This window comes from Lissotriton helveticus, chromosome 6 (genome assembly GCF_964261635.1).
Source record: "Lissotriton helveticus chromosome 6, aLisHel1.1, whole genome shotgun sequence".
NCBI lineage: Eukaryota > Metazoa > Chordata > Amphibia > Caudata > Salamandridae > Lissotriton > Lissotriton helveticus.
Window position 1 is genome coordinate 1,429,816,320 of NC_136067.1, and position 25,618 is coordinate 1,429,841,937.

A 25,618-nucleotide genomic window follows, 5' to 3' on the forward strand; every position below is an offset into this window, starting at 1 on the left:
ATTAGATGGATTATTGTGAATGTTTGTTTCAACCCTGACTCTTTTGCTAAAGGTAATATTTTTTTTCTCCAAGTTAATTATCGGGATAACATTTTGTCTCTTCACCTGGAAATGTATTTTAGAGACCACTTTTTGGATTGGTCATCAATTTTCACAAGTATTTCACTCTCAGTTATCTCTTTCATTTCTTCTAAACATGAGGTACATTTTAGTCCCGAATATTTTAAGGCCTTATATTTTCAATGTAAACTATCCAGACGTAATTTAAGACTGGTTATGAGCAAAGCGTCTTCAATGGTGATATTAATGTTAACGATTTATTTAGAGAGTAGCCAGAAACATTTTAGAAGCTATTGATGGTCTCTGAGATTTAACTGGAACTAATACTCAATTAAGCTCCTTGCTTTAGATTTTAATTCTGATCCTAAAGAGCAAGTGCTTGTCTGTTCTCACTGTGGCCCATATTAGCACCTGCTTTACGCACCGACTCCTGATTCTGAAACTGTTGGGGCTGCAAGGCACATCAAGAAATTACAGCAGCGCCAGGCACTATCTTGGCTATTTTTGAGCCAACTAATTGACATTACACTTACCTTACAGTGTGATAAATTCCATTACCTGTCTTGCCATCTACCAATCACAAACCCAGACAAACTCTATTGCATAGCAACAACTTGTGTAAGCAAAGTTTAATTTCTCAGAATATGCTGCCTATAAACAGACCCAAGAAGGGCAAATCTAATTAACCATAGGAAAAAAATTAACTGGCATACCCGTCAGATGCACACTTGGGTCAAAAATAACAAAGGTGTTATAGTAAGGATAAGAAAACTTGGAAACTAATTTCATAAAACAACCATGTGGCTCTCCCACTAAAAGCAATTAAAGAAAAACTGATCACTAAAGAGAAACACTTAATCAGCTAACCAAATTCTTACATCAGCATAAAGGACTGTCTTGCAGCACTAACCAATACCGTGTAAAAGCCCAAAACCCGACAGGGCTCCAGATTTGACAAACTACTTAGTTGCTGCATGACAAGAACTAACGAAAGAGGGAACAGTTAAACATCACTTCTTGAAATTTATACATAATTGACAAACTATTGCACAGCAGCTCAGAAAAAAGCAGAACTGTTTTGAAGGTTAAAGGAGCAATACTATTCTCAAGGGTCTGATTTCTCGGCAGACAATGTTTCTCTGGGCACGGGTGGCATGTGTTAGTGCCGTGGTTAAATGTGCCAGCTGGCTAAGATGTGGATCGGTGGCCATAAAATAAGTATTTGCTTCGAAGGTGACATGTTTATTGTGGCGAACATCCACCCACAATACATGTGGATAGTCATATACATTTTAAATGGCTTTACCAACAATTGCTGCCCTTGTAAGCCAATGGCTGACTAAAGTAGTTTTAGTAGATGGAATGAGTGAGAAAGAGCCAAAAACGCTTTTTAGTACTCCTAATGATCTACGGTAAGGGCTTTATTCTTGTAGAAAGAATTTTCCATGAAAAAATGAGTGTGACCTTGTAAGTTTAGCTAAACTCTATAGCTCTGGGTTGGCCTCTCTACAAACAATCAGCAGTCACGGGGCTGACAAGCAAGTGCTCAGGAAACTACATACATTTTAATTTCCCTACAGTAAAGTTTGCAGCAACACAAAACACAAGCAAATACCACTGCAAATCTAAGACAATTAATGCTTCAGCCTAACCCTTTTTAGGTCGAGCCTAGAGCCAGCGCGCATGCGCTGCAAGACTTATTGTAGATGAGTAGGTGAATAGAAGCTCCGTCCACTCTCCGCCCATATTTGCCACTGGCTTGTGTCATTGTCTGTCCTAAATGTTGGCTTTTGATTGGTCAAGAAGCTTGTTAGTTCCTCCATAGTACTGCCTCCTCTTCATTTGTCAGCTCCCATGGCAACTGGAAACTTTACTTTGGCTGATACATGGTACGTGTTATTTAGACTGTAAGCACTATTTTCAGTATTGAGGTTCTCCTACTGCAGGCACTACATGCTTTGGTGCCTTCTTTACTCCCCCCCCTCCCTCTCGTAGTCATGCCTTCTCCCCTCCTCCTTCCTGTTGTCCGTGCCTTCCCCCCCACCCACCACTCTCCCGTTGTCCGTGCCTTTTTACCCCTGCCCTCCGGTTGTCCGTGCCTTCTCCCCCCGCTCTCCCATTGTCCGTGCCTTCTCACCCGGCCACCCTTCCTCCCGTTGTTGTGATGCCGACCATTTGCAATGCAATAGGTCTCGTGTAAATGCGAGACCTATTGCATTGCAAATGCTTGTTGGATCTGGCCTAGAGACAGCTCTAGGTGTCTCACCAACCTCTTTTAATGAACAATATATAAATGGGGCCTGACAAAGAGTAAAGTGAAGCATTACCCTTGGATGGGATACCGCTTCAACTGATCATGTTATGTTAATGATATTTGTAGAGTGCAACTGTTACCCAAAGGTGTCCTGGTGCTGTGTGAAGTCCTTTAGGGGCAAAGAGACAGAGTGACTGTAATTGGAAACTATGCCGAGAAGAGCCAAGTCTTTAAGGCTTTCCTAAAGGCAAGTAAATTGGTCATACATCTGAGCTGCTGCGGAAGACCATTCCAGGCCTTGGCTGCGCAGGCCACAAAACTTCAAGAATGGCCCAGTTTTCCTGCACCGTTTTCCTTGGTGCATATATCTATGAATAACATACTGTCAGGCTTTTATATAAGTAGCTGTGGCTTACTCCTGCATTTGATCTGAATTATACCAGTCTATCCATGCCTCCTACACAAAATATTTGCCTTGCGCACTTTTGTCTTTGTTTCTTAATTGGTCTATTCACTGAGAATCACTAATCTTTTTTCTGCAAGTAAGTTCACTTCCTCCTGAGAACAAGTAACACAGCAGAAGGACAACATTTACTCAGAGAAAATCTGCCCTGAATTATGCCCAGAACTTCGAGGTTAATTCACAGCTAAGGCAGGAATAAGAAACAACTACCCATCAAAAAAGCTTGATATTTGAGTCATGAGATAATTACCATCTGGCACAAGGCAGCCAATTCACCCACAAACAAACAAAACTTCTTTGCAAGGCCCATGAGCAAGGGGAGTGCTGTGCTATTCAGTGTGTAGCAGCTCTACTGAGAGGTACAAGTACTCTCAACTAAAGTATAGCTGTCTTACGGGAAGTGTTGGTATTTTGTGGATGAACATTCAGCAGGCACGCTGAAAAGTGCTGGTACTGTCCCATTAAACGTAGATTGGGCCTGTTGCACTAAAAAAACGCCATTATAAAGGTCGAGCAAACTTGCTGTGAAGTACTTCTAATACACGTCGATTAGACATGGTGAAAAGTCGCAGCATTTTTTTTCTTCAACTTTCTTTTTCTTGGATATAGGGAGGGGGTACACACATTTATGCATCACCCCATGATTTGTCATACAGTGCATTTAACATAGACAGTGCTTGAAATGGAAAAATAGAAGCGCCGGTACTATGAACCAGAGTACCTGCTTGTTTCTAAGAAGTCCCGGTATGCTCCAATTAAAAGTATCACATCGCCCTAGAAAAGTGCCGGTACTCTCCCTTCCAAAATAAAAAAATGCCGGTACTCAGTACCGGCCCATTTAAAGCACTGTTACATAGATAAGACCTCTGCAATCACCAGCACATAGTGTGCCCGCCGAGGCCTCCACTCCACTGGTTCACCAAAAGTCTCCTCAATCCGCTCTTCCCTCAGTCCTCTGATGCTATGGTATCTATCAGTAGGTAAAGCAACCTGCTGCAAAGTGCCGGTACTATCCACAAAAAAAAACAGTCCTCCAGAGGAGGGCTGTTCAGTTAAATGTACAATAGGTCTGCTGCCAATGCAGGAAATATCCAATTTAATAAAGAGAAGCCTTATAGGGGTTCTTAAACATTAGGATGGCTAGCAAGAATGTGGAGCGAGCTTCATAAGGCGTGCTGGTACTATCCCTTCGAAGGTAGACCAACCTTCCTGAGAAGTGCTCGTGTTATCACCAGTCACTGGAAGAATGAATACACACGCCGCGCCTGCCACTGCCTGTCAACCCCAGCACCGATTGTTACAAGACTCCAGCGACCAGTTCAAGCGTAAACATGCTTGTACTTTGAAAGCACTCCTGGTCACCGGGGAGGCGATGCTGCTCTCGCAGGAAGCATATGGTTAGTGAGTGTGTGTGACAGAATATGAAAGTAAACTGGTAATGACTCACACCAGGTGCGGAAGAAGCAGGGCGGCCAACTACGTACTTGAGTGATTCTGCACAACAAACTGTAGGCATGAACAAGACGGAAAGCCCATTTCTATAAGTACTTAAACCATAACATTAAAAAACAAACTAAACAGCTAAAAACAAAAAAAAACCAAGGACACTGAAATATCGGAGGTGCACGTCATAGTACTGAAACTGCGCCTGTGCCAGCAAGCGTACGCAATGCCTTAACATAATAAACACCCTGCTTTCAGACGGTGCGTTTTGGGGGGGGGGGGGGGGGGGGGTTTAGGGGAGAACGAGAGAAGGAGAACAAGAAACGACGAGCAGAAAGTGGTGAAAGCCACGCACGGGAGAGAACCGCTCCCCACCTCCTGCGCCGGAGCCGCCGCTGGACTCGCAGGTCCCAGGGCAGAGGCTGGCAGCGCCGCTCTGTCCAGGCAGCCCACGCTGCACGGAGCTCCGGTGCGCAATCTCGGGGCGGCTCCCGTCGATGCCGTTACGCCACTGCTCTTGGGGCGCCCGTCTGCCGCACTTACCGGCACTTCGGGAGGCACGTCCCACGCTCAGCTGACCGGAAATCTCATGAGTTCAGACGGAGAGCTCTCCTGGCTGGGAGGATCGCAGGCTGTCTCTTGCCTCAGCTGACAGGGGCGGAGGGTAGCCTGCTGAGGCTGCACCCTGGATCTCCGGCTCCGCCCGCCAAGCTTACTTCCTCCCTTCAAGTGTCACATGCCTCCACCGAGCTCCCTTCCCTTTTACACATTCCACGCTGCCTTTTCCACCGAGAGCGGCGATTGAAACGCGATGTATTTTGTCCCTCCTCTTCTTTGAAGGTCCGGGACGTTCCAGATAGTTAGCCTACTTATCACTATGTACGTGGAACTTGGAAGCATGTCATTTATTTATTTTTAAAAAAAGTTTCTCTAATTTTCTTATTGCAGTTTGATCTCGCTAGTCAACTAACAAAAACAAGCATTTGAAATGTAATCGTCTCGCATTGTTTTAAAGTTAGAGCCTTTGGCGCTGCAAATGACAATCTGTTTTACTTTTAATTTTTTTATTTGCAGTGGAGTAATCATATTTATATAGCTGTTGGAAAACGAGACAGTATCTGCGAGGCCTGCACAAATAACCTGAATACATTTGTTCTTCACTGGGAACCAAGCACCCAATTGTAGCGCCTGACTCTCAGAGGGTAGCATTGCAGAGCAGTCTGAGGCTTGCTCAAGGGAGGTGGTGTGGGCTAATAATCGACATTACAGGTGCGCAGAAATAACACTCAATACTTGATTGTCCAGACCTTGGTCCCAGGACCTCATTCTCCCCGGCAGCTCCACGGTGCTCTGCTTCGCCTTGAAGCCAGCCAGCACCTCCGTGCAGGGTTCTGGTCTAAGGTTTATTTTTCTCGCAGTTTCACTCCTAGTAGCGTCTTGCTAACTGTGATTTGTCTGCTTATTGTATTTATATTGTATTACAGTACTGTGCCTATGATTGTTTTCTTCTAGCTTGGCTCATCTGTGCCCTTTGTTGTGTTCCGTGTTACCTGCCGTTTTTCCCTCCGCCGCTGACCCTCCCCTTCCGCCCCTCTCCTGCCTCCCAGCTGCTCCTCCCTCCCCGCCTTATCATGGAGGCCGCTGCATGGCCGCGTGCAGCGGGCACGCTAAAGGCAAGCCCGTCCGCGCCTGGACCGTGCCCAGCGCCAGAACCCCTGGACCCCGCGAACGTCACAACACCAGAATCCACTATGACGCCAGCACCCGCCACGCACTCAACGCCTTCCGAAACCACACCTGCATCCTGGCAGCCCCGAAACGAACCCACGGACCCTTCTCCTGCCGCACCTGCAGCTTCACCTGCGACAGAACCACCAAACTTCCAAGGACTGGACCCAACCACCTACGCTGCATACTCCTCAACACCCACTCCGCACGCAAATATGCTGTCGAGCTCTGGGATCTGAGCGCCCAACATCGCCATAGCCATCCCAGACGGCTACAAGATCACCCGCAGGGATCGCGCCAACGGAGCCGGAGGAGTAACAGCCATCGTCCACAAGTCCACCCTCAAGGTCGCCACCCATGCAGACGACACCCTCAACACCGCCGAACCCCTGCCCTTCCGGATCAACACCGACCCTAACACCACCCTCAGAGGAACACTCATCTACAGACGCCCCAGACCCCAGGCTCAGTTCAGCGACTCCATCGCTGACCTCGCCAGCACCCACGCACTCGCCTCCATGGACTACACCCTCCTCGGGGACCTGAACTTGCACCTCGAGAACAACAACAACGCAAACTCCGCCACCCTGATCGACAACCTCGCCAACCTCGGCCTCAGACAACTCGCCACCACACCCACCCAAGCCGCCGGCCACACGCTAGACCCCGTCTTCTCCACAGGCTCCCACGTCACCTTTGACCAAACCACCGAACTCCACTGGACCGACCACCGCTGCATCCATTTCACCTACAAGAAATCAACCGCACACCACCGCACCCAACAGCTCCCTCGCCACTGCTGGAGCAAAGTCACCGATGACCAGCTGATCACCACCCTCGCCCAGAACCCACCCGCCAACCCCACCAACCCAGACGCCGCAGCCCGCAACCTCAGACAGTGGATCGACAACTGCGTCAAACCCTCCAACAGCCACATCAGCAAGAGAGCCACCTGGTTCACCAGACCTCCAAACGTGCATGCCGGAAACTGGAGAAGACATGGCTCCACGAACGCACGCTGGACAAACCACGCAGCCCACAAGGACGCTACCCGCAGACATCACCACCTCATCAGATTAGCCAAGAGATCCTCCTTCAAAAAACGCTTGGACAATAACGCACACGACAGCAAAGAGCTCTTCAGCATCGTAAATGAACTCTCCAACCCCAGCGCCAACACCATCGACATCCCACCCTCACAAGAACTGCGCGACTCACTAGCCATCTTCTTCCACCGCAAGATCGCTGACATCCACGACAGTTTCAACACCACGACCGCCCGACTACGACAGACACCACTTCCCCTGTGAACTCCACCAGCGCCAACCACCTGACCTCCTGGTCCAACGTCAACGACGACGAGACTCGCGAGCTCATAAACTCCATCCACTCAGGATCTCCGTCAGACCCGTGCCCACACCACGTATTCAAAAAAGCAGACACAGCCATCGCACCCCAACTATGGTAGGTCATCAACATCTCCTTCAAAACAGCGACAGTCCCGGAAAGCTGGATGCACGCCAAAATCAACGCCCTCCTCAAGAAACCCAAAGCAGACCCCAAGGACCCCAAGAACTTCCGGCCCATCTCCCTGCTCCCATTCCCGGCAAAGGTCATCGAGAAAATCGTCAACAGGCAATTGGCCCGCCACCTGGAAGACAACAACATCCTAGACCCGCCCCAGTACGGATTCAGACGCAACCACAGCACCGAGACAGCCCTCATCGCCGCCACAGACGTCATCAGGAGCCAACTAGACAACGGGGAAACATCAGCCCTCCTCCTCCTGGACCTGTCAGCCGCCTTCGACACGGTATGCCATCACACTCTAAGGACACACCTCCTGGAAGCCGGAATCCAAGAGAAGGCCCTTGACTGGACCACGTCCTTCCTCTCAGGCAGAACCCAGAGAGTTCGCTTCCCACCCTTCCAATCCGAAGCCACCTACATCATCTGTGGCGTCCACCAGGGCTCATCCCTCAGCCCAACGCTGTTCAACATCTACATGACCCCCTCGCACGAGTGGCCCGCCATCATGACCTCAACATCATCTCCTACCCCAACGACACCCAGCTCATCCTCTCCCTCACCAAGGACCCACACACCACCAAATCCAACCTCCACGAGGAAATGAAGGCCATCGGCGACTGGATGAGGAGCAGCCGTCTGAAGCTGAACTCGGACAAGACGGAGGTCCTCATCCTCGGACCCCCTCCCTCAGCCTGGGACGACTCCTGGTGGCCGACCGCAATGGGAACAGCACCAACTCCCACTGACAATGCACGCAACCTAGGATTCATCCTCGACTCCTTCCTCTCCATGTCTAAACAGGTCAACGTAGTCTCCTCCTCCTGCTACAACACCCTCCGCATGCTCTGCAGGATATACAAGTGGATCCCGACCGAAACAAGAAGAAAGGTGACACATGCCCTCGTCAGCAGCAGACTGGACTACAGCAATGCACTCTATGCAGGAATCCCAGCCAAACACCTACGGCGACTACAACGCAACCAAAACGCCTCGCCCGACTGATTGTCAACATCCCCTGCCGTAGCCACATCACCCCCCACCTGAGAGACCTACACTGGCTCCCCATCGACAAGAGGATCACCTTCAAGCTCCTCACCCACGCACACAAAGCACTCCACAATGCCGGACCAGCCAATCTGAACAGCAGACTCCGCTTCCACACCCCCACCCGCCAGCTCTGCTCTGCCAGCCTCGCCCTCGCCGCTGTGCCCCGCATCCAACGTACGACCTCCGGCGGCAGGTCCTTCACCTACCTCGCCGCCAAGACCTGAACACCCTCCCTACCCACATACGGCAGACCCAAGACCTACTCACCTTCAGAAGACTCCTCAAGACCTGGCTCTTCGAACAGTAGCAGCACTCCCCCCTCCCCTCAGTGCCTTGAGAACCTCACGGGTAAGTAGCACGCTTTACAAGTACTCTGATTGATTGATTGATTGATAAAAGTAAGAGTTCATTTATTAAACACACACTACTCAATACTATGCACCAATTTACACATATACATAAGCTCTTAGATTTACTTTGTGACATTGCATAACATCTCCACCCCTCCCACAGGGGGGTGGGGTCTGGTACCACCATCATGTATGCACATCATCTTGCCCCCAAATGCAGTTAGTTGAACCTAACCTGGAGCGAGGGCCTTGCGCACTGGCATCATCCCAGCGTCGACCCACCCCGTTACCTCAACAAACATTTAAAATAGGTACCCCTGTCCTGGTGACACACAACCCTGACAGAGCATTTCCTACTGACCATGAAGTATACACCTCTACATCTTAAGGGTTACCAGTCTGGGTTCTTCAACTAAGCGCAGCAGCAAGAACACATGTTTTAGCATCACTTTAGAAAGACAGTAATCATCACATTTGTTGGACATTAGAATGCGTTGCAATTACAGCCCCTAAAGGCATCACAGATAAAATTATAGGATTAAGCATATACAGCCAGACAACCCAGCAGGAATGTCTGGCAACATAACCCCACTTTGCTTCTGACATCCCCTTACACAGGTACTTCACATTACAGATGTGACCTTCAGTCCCTCTCAAAGAAATAACATTAGTAAATGCATATCTGGTGCAATTATACCTCTTCACCTCCAGGTAATAGACTTCTCAACCCTCCTCCAACTGTAGAACTAAAGTTCGAGCCCGGGTAAGAGTTACAATGCTGGCTGAGCCCTTGAGGGATTATTTCTTCCAGTTCCCCAGGAGACTTAGGGGGGGACTTTGTCCTTGTGGTGCTGGGGGAGACTGTGTTGCTCCTGCAGCTCCCTCTGCACCTGTTCAGGCATTTGGCGGTGACCCCATCCTCCTGGGGCCACCACAGACCGAGAAAACGCTGTTTTCGCCTTGCAAGCCGGCATTATGGGGCGCTTCCGCTCCTCTGGCAGTGCATATTATATTAGCAGCTCCCCCGCGGCTTCGGGGAGAGCTGCGATGCCAAGTTCGGTGGCCTCACGCTGCTCCTCCTGCCATTGGAGGGTCGTGTCCTACCAGGACCCCCAGATGAGTCTTACGGCTCGGGGAGCCCTCACCCGGCGGATCTGGGTATTTTCGGGGGCCAAGGCCCATTTCACCTCTCTTTTTGAGTTTGGGGTCCCGGTCCCACTCAGGACCCCCACAGACTCTCCACGTTGAAGGGCAGCCAGGGGAGCCCACCCCCAGCTGCTCCCTCTGGCTCCCCACTCGACCAGCACCCTCTGGGGTGGCCGTGGGAGCCGGTGAAGCCATTTCAGTCTGTCCGCTCTGGTGGGCAGACACGGTGCCTGCTTCCCTCCGGGCGGTTCTTCAAGGGAGTGCAACGGGACTCCCTCCACCGTTCTAAGGCCACGGGGGAGTGTGTCGGCACTCCCCCTCTGTCTCCTTATTTTCGGGGCCCAGGGATGGGGCCCGGGCCCCTGAGATGGGCCCCAGGTCCCTGGGCCTCCCTTCAAGGGGGCCGCAACAGCGCTCCCCAACTTCTCTCTTCTTCGTGGCCCGGGGACGGAGTCCCGGGCCCCTGGTCGCATTTTCACAGGGAGGGAGATGGCGCTTCCCGACTTCGGCCCAGAGGGCCCTCAGGGGAGTGCGACAGCCGTGAGGGGAACAGCCTACTACTTCCAGCAGCCCCTGCCCGGTACGGGGAAGCAGAGTCTCAACAGCGCCTCCAGCTTCCCCAAAAGCGCAGCGCGGGACGCACTTGTTGGCGCTCGACACCTGTCGTGAGGGGAATGGCCTGGAAGAACATTGCACCGCCAGGATGGAAACGGCATGGGCAACTTCTCCAATGCCATGAGGGGAACGGCTCCATACCTACTTCCAACGTCGTGAGGGGAAACAGCCTACAACTCCCTGCAGTCCCGCGTGGGGAAGCAGCATCACAGCAGCGCCTTCAGGTTACCCAAAAGCGCTGCTGCGCTCCCACAGCACGGGGCGCACGCGGGCAGCACCCGGGCAAAGCCCGGGACAAGGGCAGGCCCATCCTATCCCGTCATCGCCAGGAAGAGACAGGGCAGGGCCACCCCCCTGTTGTCTATCATCGAGTGCTGGCATGCCACAGAGTCTGACTTCGGACTAAAAAGGTACTGTGCATTCATCCCACTCACTTATTCTTCACCGACCCAGAACTGTAAATTTGTATATTGATCGAACCACTACTGGGTTTGGAGAAAGAGTTAAACCATGCCATTGTAAAATCATCCTCCTCGATATGGGGAAAAGAAAATTAATGGAAAGGGGCGGATGGGAGAATGAATGGGGATTGCTGGTAGTAAGTGTTAAAAGGAAAAAGGCTACCAAGAACACTGGTACCAACTGGGTAATGGACCGCATAGATACACTAATTGAAGAATGCGAGGACATTTTAGTGACAGACTCAAGTCTGAACATGCATAGGATCAGGTCCTCCCCTGGTAATGCCCAAAACCAGTGCTCTAACTCTGAAAAGGGTCCCTCTATTCCTGCCATGTTAACAAAGTGCAAAAAAAGTTGCAACACCAACAAAGATAGTCGACCAAATGTAGCTAGGGAGATTGATTCCACGGTTAGCGCTTCTAATCAAGTAGAGTTAAATGACAGCCATTCCCAAATCTTAGACCCCATAGTACTTGGTTCTAATAGGTATGCTGTATTGTCAGATACCTAGGGAGAGGGAATTATGCATCCCCCATACTACTTCCAGGCATTACCACTCTGCTGGTAGGCAACAAAACACCGGAACTGAAGGATATACTGAAGGTGGTATGCTCACTTCAAGATGAAATTGGGTCCCTGAAGCTGATGCTAGAGAATTTGACCGTTGTGGTTGGGAAGTTGAGTGAAGCAGGGCCCGTGCATCAATTCGTGCAATGAAAGGAATTCCTAACCCATCACCACCTAGTCATCCATTTGCCCAGGCCAAACCTGCAGCTCCGCAGACCACTGATAGCCAGAACAAAGCCACCCCACAGCCCGGCGATGTGATTAAGCGGAAACTACCCCTAACATCTTCTCCATCGTACCCTATCACAAATAACGCATCTCCTTCTACTTGTACTAGCACTAGGCTTCGCAATACTGAAACATCAAAAGGGTACCCATTGCACGGCAACAGAATTCACAGGAGCACTAACATCAATACATCTTTACGCACAAATAATCAACACAGCACACAAGAAGGGAGGTGGGATCAGAGTACAGCTAATGCATTTAATAGACATAGAATATATATGGTGAATGTTCTCAAGCTGGACCGCAATAAAAGCCCAGAAAATGTGTAGTCACTGACCAACAAGGCAATCCACTGGATTTGCTATGTAAAGGGGTGTCGGTCAGTAATCAGAGAAGATATCACCAAGGTGCGTAGACTCAGTTCCCCTTTAAATCGATTGGACTGCATAGCATTAACCCTGCAGAATGAGGAGCTGGCCGAAAATGCATTCGCTCTTGAACTGTGAACCAGTTCCCCTGATTCCTCATCTATCCAATTGAGGAGGTCCCCGCTTGTAATTCCGACTAGCAATCATCTGGGGCAGCCACAGAAGGGAAGGATGGGTAGCTCTTTATTAGAGGGAATCGATTGACTGTTAGGTGAGCCTGGATTACATCAAGGTTGTGTTGACTATCCAACAGTCTTAAAGGGTAGGCACCCAACCATGAATTTCTGCAGCAATAGTAGCGCCACCAAGTTCCCTCTAAGTGTTCTACCAGTCCCATCTGAGCCAGTATGATCCTAGTCATAACCACCTATTAGAGCCAAATGGACTAGTGACCATACGTCAAGTATTCGAAGGTGTTGCCACCCCGGAAGCTCATAGGGGCAGCCACATAGTCAGGGATTCCAACTGCATCAACATATCTATTAAGCCCATTGAAAGGGCATCCCCATCTTCCTTTCAGTTAATGGGCCAGAGTGAGTCCTACCAAACCACACCAGTGAAGCCATACAGCCTAATATGTACCCATCACACCAATGGTCATTGTTCAATGATATCATGGAATATCGTGGGACTGAGCTCTAAACTCATAGCCCCGGATTGGTTGACTTTCAATAATTGTTTTGACATCTGTCTCTTCCAGGAGACTTGGCTTTTGGCACCTCAAAACTGTGTAGGCTATCTAAACTATCATATACTGGCAACTAAAGGAGCAAAAGGCCGACCATCAGTAGGTTTGACCATATGGATTCGCCAAGACCTGGACATTAGCATAAAGGTGCTCCCCAAAAAGAGCATTGACATTCAAGCATTAAGGCTTATAATAGACCCGTTTGTGAGCACTGATGTTTATAATGTTTATGTGAGGGAAACTAGAGGAGGAAAATGCCAAGTTTTAGCAGCTTTGGACAAGCTCCTCGAGTCAAACTCATTGGGCACATATGTATTGGTTGCGGGTGATTTTAACACAACATTCGAACCACTAGAGAAGGGAGAATGGCATCTTTCTGCTGAAGAAGATGCCCTGTGGGAAATTCTGAAACTGGAACTAGACTCTGTAAAAACGTGGTTGCAGATTGTTGTTCAGACAAACTCCATCTGCCTTGAATATGGGCTTAGGGCATTACATGATAGGACACAACATGATAGGCAGGGGGCGAATATGGATAGACCATATCCTTGTGAACCTTAAACTCTGGCACACAATCATTGAAATGGTCGTTAGAGACCACCCGGAAAGTGACCACAGCCCGCTGTGTGCATCCTTCAGATGGTGGAAGCACAAACGAATGCAAGAGGGCAAGGTTGAACTGCATTCTCATGACTTGGTTCCTACCAATAACATGAGACGTCTCAAATGGGAAAGATTAGCCGTAAACTCTGTTACTATGGATAGTATTTCCAAGGATGTCGATGGTGCCTTAACAGAGCTAGACAAAACTCTGTCCAGTTAAGCCCCGCTGGTGCTCGCCATGCAGGCTCACAAACGTTTCTTGAAGCACCTAAGTGCCTATTTTGTTAAGCAGAGTAAACCAAAGAAATCTGTAGATCAAAAGCCAAGTCGCTGGTACAACAAAGAATGTAGACTAGCAAAAGTGCTCCTTGGGCAGGCGATAAAAGAGGGAGACGTTGTGTTGGTAAGTAGAGCCAGGCAGGCTTACAAGAGAGCTATGTTCAAAGCCAAACGCTCCTGGGACGAGAAACGCTGGCAAGACCTCAAAGAAGCTAGCACTCAGAATAATAGCAAATTGTTCTGGACCATCCTAAAATAGGATCGGGGGTGGGGGCAACCCGAAAAACCTCAAAATCATGTTATGAAGGAAGACTGAGTCAAACACTTCAAACTGCAAAATGAGCGCAGCCAGTTAGCGAATATTTTTGTTTATCCCAGTCATGTTCTTTACATGCAAGATGTTTTAACATAAATGATGTGGTAACAGGCGGGAGAGCGCCTGGCCCTGATGGCATCCCCGCCGATGTCTTTATTTTTGATAAAGCAAGATGGGAAACATACATCACCACAGTGGCCAAAGCAGTTGCTCAAGGCGCCCCTGTACTGGACTCCTGGAAAGAAGCCAAAATACTTCCAGTGTGCAAAAAAGGGGATAAGTCACAAACAGGCAACTACCGACCCATTAGTTTGATCGATTCAATGCAAAAGACTGTGGGTAGAATGATCCTCAATAAGATCAACGATTGGATAGACGAACATAGAACACTGACCCCCCTGCAGGCTGGGTTCCGAGCTTTCACTAGTACCATCGACCAGGTGTTTCAGTTCATCTTATTACTGTGGAAAACAGTGGTCCTGAGCAAAGGCAGCATATACGCTGCCTTTGTTGATTTACAGTCCGCATTCAAACTCGTCCACCGTTCATGTCTGTGGATGAAGTTGCAGAATATGGGATTGCCTAATGATCACACACACGGAAGATACCGAAGGTCTTTCATTGATCAAAACTCAATGCAGAGCCTATAAAGTGTTCTACAGAGGTGACCAGAACCAGAGGATTCGTATACTACAGGAGACACACAGAAAGAAGTGAATATTAAGATGCAGTTCAGAATAAGAACTCAGTCCAGAAAGAGATTATGAACCCATAGAAAGTACCCATCAGCCCACTCAATAGTGGAACTTCGTCATCTGGGATTTTTGGAGAATTGGTGTCCAATATGCCCTTCCTCAGATCGAGCTTGAGGCTAGCTTAGGACCCAATGGTTGAACCCTCAACCAAAGAGGACGACAGAGTATGAAGGCTGATAGGGCTTAGTTGCAGTGCTTAGAAAAAGTGTAAGAAAAGAAAATAGTAAATAGTAATCCAAGTGATTAAAAATACCTATCTTCATGTCAATAAGGAAACTTTATTATGTGTGCCCATCAAGATGGTATAGTTAAAAGCAGAGTGAAAATAGCAGTGAAAATATTTGCTATTTACCATAGATGTTATTTGGTCAACATGTTTCAGCCTCTCCAGGCTTTCGTCAGGACCTATAATTCACTACTACAACACTTACTTTTTGTGCTGTGAGGGACAGACTACAAATATTCTTAGAAATTGTGTATCATCTCCTGTAGAACAACATAAACACAGAGAAAGCCATACAGCAGCAAGTTATGGTGATTTCAACGATGATCGTTAGTTAGTGTTTATACATACATGTACATTGTATTGTATGATTTATAACTTACCCAGTATTATGGGATGAGAAACCTCACCTCACCTGGCAACGGCTCAGGGTAGGGAGGCCACGCACTGTAAGGGATTGATTAAAAAAGTATGTTTTAGTTCATCTCATTGCTTGGATCAGTGCATCCAATTTGCATTCTAGTGCAGAAACAGACTGGCAAGGTGGGCGACCAAAGGATGGATGACTTATATGGAAAGACCTGGTCTTTAAATCAAAAACTCAGTCATGATTATTAGAAGCGTAACTTTATACCCAGAGTGCAAAAGGCACACTTGTATCTTGATGTGTTTCATAATCTCTATAGCTGACGTGTAGCCTCATTGGAATCAGACATTACGAAATGGACAGTCTGATATTGCACGTAGGAAGAAGAGAAACAAGTAAATCAGGCACTGTTATAGCTTCCAAAAGGTCCGCTATAAGTGCCCTTTCTCGATTTTAAATGATGGAAAACCTAGACTCAGCCAGTAGTATGCGCAGAGACTACACACAAAAAAGACCTGACACCGCCTGGAGCACACTCACCTCTCCGTCGTTACCTCGTGCTTCTCCGAGCCGAGGGGGAGGTGATGGCCCAGTGCTGTGCTCGAGATTAAAAGCGATGCCTGCGGACCTTGGAGAGAGCTGCATCCCTTTGCAATCCGATAGGCTCTTGTGTTGAGCCAATCAGAATGTTCGAGTCGACAGACCTATATGCTCATCATAGGTCGTGGGTGCCTTCCTGTTCCGCCGATTCATAACTTCGTTTAGCGGCCCGCTCTGGGGACTGAGATGGCCGAATCTAATTGGCTCAACGGCCTGAAACAGGAAACACGAAAAGAGCCAATGGCCTTCTGCTCCACCGTGTATTGTTCACTCTCATGTTCAGCGCTCGTTCGTATAGAGCGCGAATTACCATAAGAGTCCATTAGGTGGCTGAAATAAAAATATTCACTCTGAACAGGAGAGCACATGTAGTATTTGTAAACTTACAATCATCTCGCAGTTACACAGTGTTCGTATCACTTTACAACTCATTATCAGTATTCCTGGTCTCGTTTGGGAATTACGAAAACGAGACCTTTATTACATAAACCAAGGGGTAAATATAAAAATAAAAATAATAATAAACCCAGTTATGTAGAGACAGTCTATTTCATAAAAGCTGCTGCATTGGACCGCTGCGCTAGCAGGGGATGCATTCTTGTTATGTCTTCTTGGGTCATTTATTATTGTAATGCAACATTCCCTAGTTGTTTGTGAAACCAGATTGAAAGAAAAGACATATCTCATTAGACGACTGTTCCCAATAGCTGGGGATAGTACGTTTGAGATTGTTTCCACAAAAGTGTTTTGGTAAAGAAGTGAGATCCCACAATTGACTCATAAGCAAACAGGAACATATCCATTCAGTGGCATGGTTCTGCCGGCAGGCATCTTGCTTCTAAACCAGGCCATGTTGTTGCTGACGGTGCCAACGATAGTGTTCCTGTTTGCTTATGAGTCAATTGTGGGATCTCACTTCTTTACCAAAACACTTTTGTGGAAACAATCTCAAACGTACTATCCCCAGCTATTGGGAACAGTCGTCTAATGAGATATGTCTTTTCTTTCAATCTGGTTTCACAAACAACTAGGGAATGTTGCATTACAATAATAAATGACCCAAGAAGACATAACAAGAATGCATCCCCTGCTAGCGCAGCGGTCCAATGCAGCAGCTTTTATGAAATAGACTGTCTCTACATAACTGGGTTTTTTATTATTTTTATTTTTATATTTACCCCTTGGTTTATGTAATAAAGGTCTCGTTTTCGTAATTCCCAAACGAGACCAGGAATACTGATAATGAGTTGTAAAGTGATACGAACACTGTGTAACTGCGAGATGATTGTAAGTTTACAAATACTACATGTGCTCTCCTGTTCAGAGTGAATATTTATATTTCAGCCACCTAATGGACTCTTATGGTAATTCGCGCTCTATACGAACGAGCGCTGAACATGAGAGTGAACAATACACGGTAGAGCAGAAGGCCATTGGCTCTTTTCGTGTTTCCTGTTTCAGGCCGTTGAGCCAATTAGATTCGGCCATCTCAGTCCCCAGAGCGGGCCGCTAAACGAAGTTATGAATCGGCGGAATAGGAAGGCACCCACGACCTATGATGAGCATATAGGTCTGTCGACTCGCACATTCTGATTGGCTCAACACAAGAGCCTATCGGATTGCAAAGGGATGCAGCTCTCTCCAAGGTCCGCAGGCATCGTTTTTAATCTCGAGCACCGCACTGGGCCATCACCTCCCCCTCGGCTCGGAGAAGCATGAGGTAACGACGGAGAGGTGAGTGTGCTCCAGGCGGTGTCAGGTCTTTTTTGTGTGTAGTCTCTGCGCATACTACTGGCTGAGTCTAGGTTTTCCATCATTTAAAATCGAGAAAGGGCACTTATAGCGGACCTTTTGGAAGCTATAACAGTGCCTGATTTACTTGTTTCTCTTCTTCCTACGTGCAATATCAGACTGTCCATTTCGTAATGTCTGATTCCAATGAGGCTACACGTCAGCTATGGAGATTATGAAACACATCAAGATACAAGCGTGCCTTTTGCACTCTGGGTATAAAGTTACGCTTCTAATAATCATGACTGAGTTTTTGATTTAAAGACCAGGTCTTTCCATATAAGTCATCCATCCTTTGGTCGCCCACCTTGCCAGTCTGTGTCTGCACTAGAATGCAAATTGGATGCACTGATCCAAGCAATGAGATGAACTAAAACATACTTTTTTAATCAATCCCTTACAGTGCGTGGCCTCCCTACCCTGAGCCGTTGCCAGGTGAGGTGAGGTTTCTCATCCCATAATACTGGGTAAGTTATAAATCATACAATACAATGTACATGTATGTATAAACACTAACTAACGATCATCGTTGAAATCACCATAACTTGCTGCTGTATGGCTTTCTCTGTGTTTATGTTGTTCTACAGGAGATGATACACAATTTCTAAGAATATTTGTAGTCTGTCCCTCACAGCACAAAAAGTAAGTGTTGCAGTAGTGAATTATAGGTCCTGACGAAAGCCTGGAGAGGCTGAAACATGTTGACCAAATAACATCTATGGTAAATAGCAAATATTTTCACTGCTATTTTCACTCTGCTTTTAACTATACCATCTTGATGGGCACACATAATAAAGTTTCCTTATTGACATGAAGATAGGTATTTTTAATCACTTGGATTACTATTTACTATTTTCTTTTCTTACACTTTTTCTAAGCACTGCAACTAAGCCCTATCAGCCTTCATACTCTGTCATCCTCTTTGGTTGAGGGTTCAACCATTGGGTCCTAAGCTAGCCTCAAGCTCGATCTGAGGAAGGGCATATTGGACACCAATTCTCCAAAAATCCCAGATGACGAAGTTCCACTATTGAGTGGGCTGATGGGTACTTTCTATGGGTTCATAATCTCTTTCTGGACTGAGTTCTTATTCTGAACTGCATCTTAATATTCACTTCTTTCTGTGTGTCTCCTGTAGTATACGAATCCTCTGGTTCTGGTCACCTCTGTAGAACACTTTATAGGCTCTGCATTGAGTTTTGATCAATGAAAGACCTTCGGTATCTTCCGTGTGTGTAATTGTATAGTTGGGGGACAAGATACCCTAAGGTCTATAATATTAATTCCCCTTGGGCCCTTCTTCACTTTGTGTTTCTAAGTAATTGCCTAATGATCTCCTTACACACATAATGAGACTGCACAAGAACAATTATGCCAAAATCCGTTGGGGTACCCAGGGTATGGTCACCAGTCCGTTTTCAATTGAACACGGGGTGCAACAGGGGTGTGCCATGGCTCCTACCTTATTTTCTCTCTTCATCAATGGAATTGTCAATTACATGGCACCAGAAAATACTGATTCCCCGACTCTAGCAGGGGTCAAAATACCAATCCTAATGTTAGCCGACGACACAGTGATAATTTCGAAGACCCCGAGTGGGCTCCAGCATGCCCTGTCAATTTTTAAAGGGTTCTGTTTGGAGCGTGGCCTCGAAGTTAACGTGTCGAAGATGAAATTCATGGCCTTTAACCCACACAAAACTTTTAAAGGCAATATATATATATATATATATATATGAATAATCTACCATTGGATCGGGTAGGAGCGTTTACATTTTAGGGGGTACACAGACAGAGTAACCTGAAGTGGAACCAACAAATTGACCTGGCATCACTCAAGCACCGGCAACTGGCGGGAGCACTACATCTAGAGCATAAAAAGTCACTTATGAAACCCATTTGACCAGTGCTCCAGGTCTATGACAGGAAAGTGGTCAGCTCAGCCATCTATGGTGCTGAATTTTGGGGGCTTGAGAATACATCTGAGCTTACTGTGTCTGAAAATAGGTTTCTACGTAATATTATCAATCTCCCTCAAAGCACACCATCGTGCCCGCTACACTACGATCTGGGAATCAAGTTTTTATCAGACATCATAAAACTACGCCCAGTCGTATATAGGCTATGGACACCACCGGTACTAAATGATTATGCCGTAGGTTTTGTGGATATTATTAAATCTGACAGCTTCCACAAGATCAAATGGCTCCGGGGTGTTAGAGATATTTTGGCTGACCTCGGCCTAATATCACTCTAGGAAGATCCGTCGACGGCTAGTTTTCCCACAAAAAAGTACTTGAAGGAAAACTATTGGGAGAGGGTCACTTTTAACTCCTGGAGACATAGTGAAGCAGCGACATTGACAGGAAGATATCTAGAATTTAAACACACTACGCAATTCGAACCTTAGTGAGATATTATAACAAAACCACAAGAAAGGAAGCCGTATTTCCAGTTGAGGGTGGGTTTGTTACCTTTGAGATCTTTCATGGCAGGGTGGTCTAATCCAACTCACAATAAGTGACCATTTTGCCTGACCCATAAAGAAACAGTAAATACCAAAACTGGGTTTGGGCTACAACCACTAAGGTTGAGCTTCAACCACACAAAGAACGACATGAAATGCCAATACTGATGCCTATTCACAGGGAATTATTCACAAGAAAACCGCATTGAAATCAAACAACATGTTTCTCAGACCTCTTTTTCCGTCTGAATTAATCCAAATTTTATTTATCAAATCAAATTTTTTTGAAGCATGACACAATTATTCAAAGACCATAAAAACAGGGCTGTAGTCCAACAACTTGCCACATAGAGAGTTTCCTTGATACTGATTTTTTGATTTCAGGAATTAGCCACAACTGAACTGCTAGATCGGCTGATCTAGACCACGAGTGAGGTAAGTTAAGGGCGCTCTGAGAAGTGCAGAGTGTAGGGAGAGGGGTCCCTGAGTGTGTAGTTTAACTGAAAGAGTGCTATTTTTCTATGTTTCAGGTAGGAGGTCCTGACGAGAACCCCGGGATTTAAGGGGGTTCAAAACGCTTAGACCCGATTTTTGGGTCTACACTTCCCCTAGTGCCCTCACACTCACAGCACCAACTGGCAGGAACAAAAGATCTCCGGTAAAGAGCCCCTTTATGGGTGCCCATCAGACATTGCACCACCAGTCTGACGAGGAGCAAACCCAGATGATGAAGCATGACACCTAGCTTGCTGGCTGTGTGAGGGTGTTAGTTCCGAAAGGGAGGATTCCCCTTCCTTTCCTCCTTCGTTGGGGCCTTCACTTACTGCTTGGTTCATTCACTTTGGGGAACAGCATACTCTTTTTTGTTTACATGTAAATAATATGTGCCAATTGTTCAGAGACTTTTTCGAGTCCCTAGGTCTTTATGATGAAGTTAACCTTGTTGTGACCTCCCATTTTAGAACTATGTTTTTTTTTAAATTTATCATATATTTTTTAATAACCCAATGTTTTTTTTAAATGATCATTTTTATCAAAGCTGACATACATATCAATCCTATTGTTAGAAATGGGTTTTTATATGAAATTATGGTTATTTTTTGTTATACGCTTTTATGATTATATGTCGCATGAAGCTTTACAAAATGAAATGAAATGAAATGTCCCAACAAGTGAAGGAGTGGCTGAAAATATGACATTGGGCTCTTGGTACCAGTGTAGGGTAAAGCGATATTAAGGAGCTGTAAGGCCGTTGTGCGCTCTGTAACTTCCCTCCTACAGACACTGAGTGGTTGCGTCATTGGCCTTTAGCCTACGAAGGCAGCCCAGGCCCGGAATAAAAGAAGCAGAAAAAGCACATTTGCATACTGAATGTCCTTGTCAAAATGGATCGTACTTTTAGGACCCCGTTTTCTCTCGCGGGTCGATGAAGGGTCTCGAGGCTTTTGTTCGCTTCACACTATCAAAATGGAGGAGCCCCTGAGAGTGGAGGTGGCCACAATGGCAGCGAGATTTACAGGATGCCGTGAAACACAATGACAGAGAAAGCTGCACAGGGCAAAGCATCATATTCGTGTCTGGCCTCCCGCTCCACATGCAGAGGCGCTTTTCCCTGGAATCTAAAAAAGCTTGTCATAACACTTCTTAACATGTAAACATCCCCTTGTAAATTACTATGGCTCTGCCCTAAATACAGAACAAACAGAAGCTCAGAAATGCCTTCCAATGGATATTGCGCAACCACTTCCTAAAAAAAAAGTGCTTACCCGTTAATTAAAAGACTCTGTGTACTGCCGCCAGGAAAAGATCCAGTCCGGGTGGGCGGGGCCAAAAGTGGCAGGGCGGTAACGAGGGACTAAGAAGCCTCCTTTACAACAGAAAGCCAGCGTTTACCCTGAACTATGACGCAAGACAATGGGAATGAGGTGCGTCCCCTTCTCAAAGTGTATTGATGACAATAAGCCCTTGCAGAGCGAGAAGCGCATGTGCGCTAGGTCTGCAAGACATAAAAATGGCTATGAGAGAGGAGAGGCAAGTAATAAGTTGCATGGAATTTTTTTTTAATAACATCTTGGAAAAAAGCGGGGAGGAAAACCTTGACTGTCCCTTACGAACACACCAGGGATTTACTCTCCTCACTAAATTGCCCACTTGAACTTTGCATTCCCTACACTTGTTCCCTTTGGAAGCATACTTCTCCTGAATGCATTTCCGCGCACACAGACTCCACACATCTTCTCCATGTCCAATTCTTTTCTATTCAGCCATTCCCTGTTCAGCCGTGACCCCGCCACTCTGCCTCTCAACTGAGGAAAAGGAGTTACACCAGAAACTAACATGTGGGGTGATTTTAATAGCCCAGAGCATGTCCCTCACAGTATCTTCCCACTTTATGCCATTGACTAAGGCTAACTGAACCTGATCCTTCAACATGCAATTCACCCTTGTTGTAAACCATGGAGTGCCACATAATAGGAGAGACATTCTCTAGTCTTGACAAAGATGGCACATTATTGAAAGAGTCCATCGAAACGCGTCGACGCCCATTATCGCACAATCGAACAATCTAGCTCACCCTGAGAACAATATAAACGAAGCGGGTCTAGGATTGAGCCTGAAATGAGGGCTTTGATGTGCAAATCTTTATGACAAATTGTTGGTGTCTATGTTTGTCTCTCCCCCCTTTCTCTTTTTTTTCCAATTGTATAACTTGTTTTAATTTAGGTGATGATCTCTCATTTAGATGATTGATTACAGTATGAGAACTTGTTAACTCTAGATGAACTATGACTGTGCTTTCACTGTTTGAAATTTTATGAAATGATAATGTATTTTTATATGTTTTAAGAGGCTTTGTTTTAATAAATTCCATATATTTTATAACTAAAAATGTTTAGTTTATGTATATGCTTAATTAAGCTTTGTGTACAATACTAGTATTTGGGCTTAATTTCTCAGCACCTTTACCAAGGGAAGTTGTTTGATTTCACTGTAAACCATTTTAGGACACAATTGTAAATTTTTCCGATTCATGCCCTTATGTAGGTATAAATCACCACATCCTTATATAGGTATAGAAATCATAACCATATTAGGCATAGCTCATGCCGTCCAAATACGGCAGGGCTACTTCCACTAGTTCCGAAAATCTACAACGATTTCTTGGAAAATTCAGCTTCAGCAGCTAGGGACTTTCCCTTGGTCGAGAACTGACTTGTCCGAGAACTCATGGAGTTTTCAAACCGAGAGTCTTTAATGGCGTTATTATGTCCACCTTTACGTCAAACTCGGCAACTTAAAGGTATAAATATGCCCACACTTGCCATAGCAAACACACGGTGGTTTGGACTAGTTCGACTATCTACTTGCCCGACGCTTCCTGCTACAGCAAGTGCCGAAGGAAGCCGACCCTCCAGCAGACGCACTGAGAGAGACGCTGTCTTTTCTCTTCCTGCCGAGAAATCCAACTCCAGTGTTTCCTAGCTACCCTTGCGGGTTGTTGGGAAATCGAGTCCCGAGACTGACCTTCTCCATTCTAAACTAAGGTACGGAGCTGATTAGACCCTAAGAGAAATCTTGGACAAATTCTTGGCAAAAGAATACTACATTTATGCTGCACCTCACTTACTTCTTCCCTCGTAATAAGCTTAGGTTAGGTACACCAGGGTAGCCGTATTTTAGAAGCACCAGTTGAGTACTTTTAGCCTCTGTTCTTTATGTATGTATTTATCTATGGTTTAGGAACCATACAATGCTCTTACAGTATTATTTTATTCTACTCTTTAAACTGTATGTATTATATTTTACAACCAGTTTTACGATTGTTCATTTCTTATGCTTGAGAAAGAAGACTGTTCAATAAAACCTTTTTTTATTGAAAACGCCTGTCTATCTATTTCTCTGCAACTCTGGTGAAACGAAGCATGCACGATTGACTGATTAAAATATATATCTATTGTTTCCACGACTCTGATGATCAGTTTTATCTTGGGGAAACAAAGTTGTCATGTTTATGCGGTTGTCAGAAACTAATCCCTTCTTGTGAATTCGAGAAAGTTTCTAGTGACCTCTGAGCTAGCTGGCACTCACAATTAAGTCTAGTGTATTCGATGGAGACCTAGTAGACCTCAGTCCTACGTCTAATCTATAGGATATATTATTCCAATGTGCAGAGCCTATTGGGAATATAGAAACTACACTACATGCCGCCCAACGTTTGGTAAGGCACTAATTTAATGCTAGATACTAGAGTAACTCAGTCGAGCTTTTCACAGAGACCCCTTTTCCCCGTAAAATACTCCAATAGACGTCTGGAGTGGGTTAAAGGATAAAATATCCGCCTTAAACTGAGTAGGACGAAAAATCCTATGTATTCGTTTTTGGTTTTGTTCAACGTTGAAGGATACAGTGTTCCAAAATATTATGCACCTTATCTTTATTTCCTTGAAACTTGCTCTGCAAGCTTTCATTAAACAATGTCGAATAACAACAACACCGAAGCCCGTGGATTTGGAACTCATCAACCAGGTTTAGACACCACAGGGTTTAATGAAGACGACGGGGATGCTATAATCATCCCGGAAAACGTAAGAAAAGCCATAGCTATAAAGCTTATAGAAAATGGCCTATCACCGAGAGGTGGTATGGTTATATTTGTCATAGAGGCACATGAATATCGGCAGACAGAGATATTCTATTCATGGATTGTCTTTCCACAAGCAAATCCAACAACACATGTGTTCCACTTCTACAAGATGGAGGAACATCCAGCGGAATACGTTCCTTTCGAGGACGTTGAAATTCCACTAACTTACCAAGAGCATCAGCTCTGGTTTAAAGGTGCCCTACAACATTAAATTCACATTACCAGGCTCGGTCCACTAGGTAGACCAGGAGCAACATGGCCGGTACTAGCCAGCTATACATCACATCCTAACATTGAATGAATGTCAGATGTAGAACTGTTAGGTCAGCTAAAACAATTAATTAAAATACATAGACAATTGGTACAATATGCCATGCGGACATTAAAAGTCCAACCTGCTATTAGAATTCCACAACACACCCCTCATCAGGGGAACACAAACCAAATCACACCACAGACTATACAATCAGTCATTGGTAAATTGCCCGCTAAAAGGGAACAAATTCCATTCTGGTTAGCCCAGAAAATTACTCAAATAGAGGCAGTATTTCCCGATAGTGCAC

At 46.1% G+C, this 25,618-nt stretch overlaps 1 protein-coding gene across 3 annotated transcripts in view; it reads right to left on the reverse strand.

Annotated features, from left to right (window-relative positions):
* The window catches only part of STX7 (syntaxin 7), a 275,573-nt gene extending 270,661 nt beyond the window's left edge, over window positions 1–4,912 (reverse strand). The window contains exon 1 of one of the 3 annotated variants that reach the window (XM_078649222.1): window positions 4,764–4,912. The gene's annotated coding sequence lies outside the window, so the exon portion shown is untranslated. Of the gene's footprint in view, window positions 1–4,595 lie in introns of all 3 variants that reach the window. The other 2 variants (XM_078649220.1, XM_078649221.1) reach the window with 2 other exon arrangements.
* Between the last annotated feature and the right edge of the window lie 20,706 nt (window positions 4,913–25,618).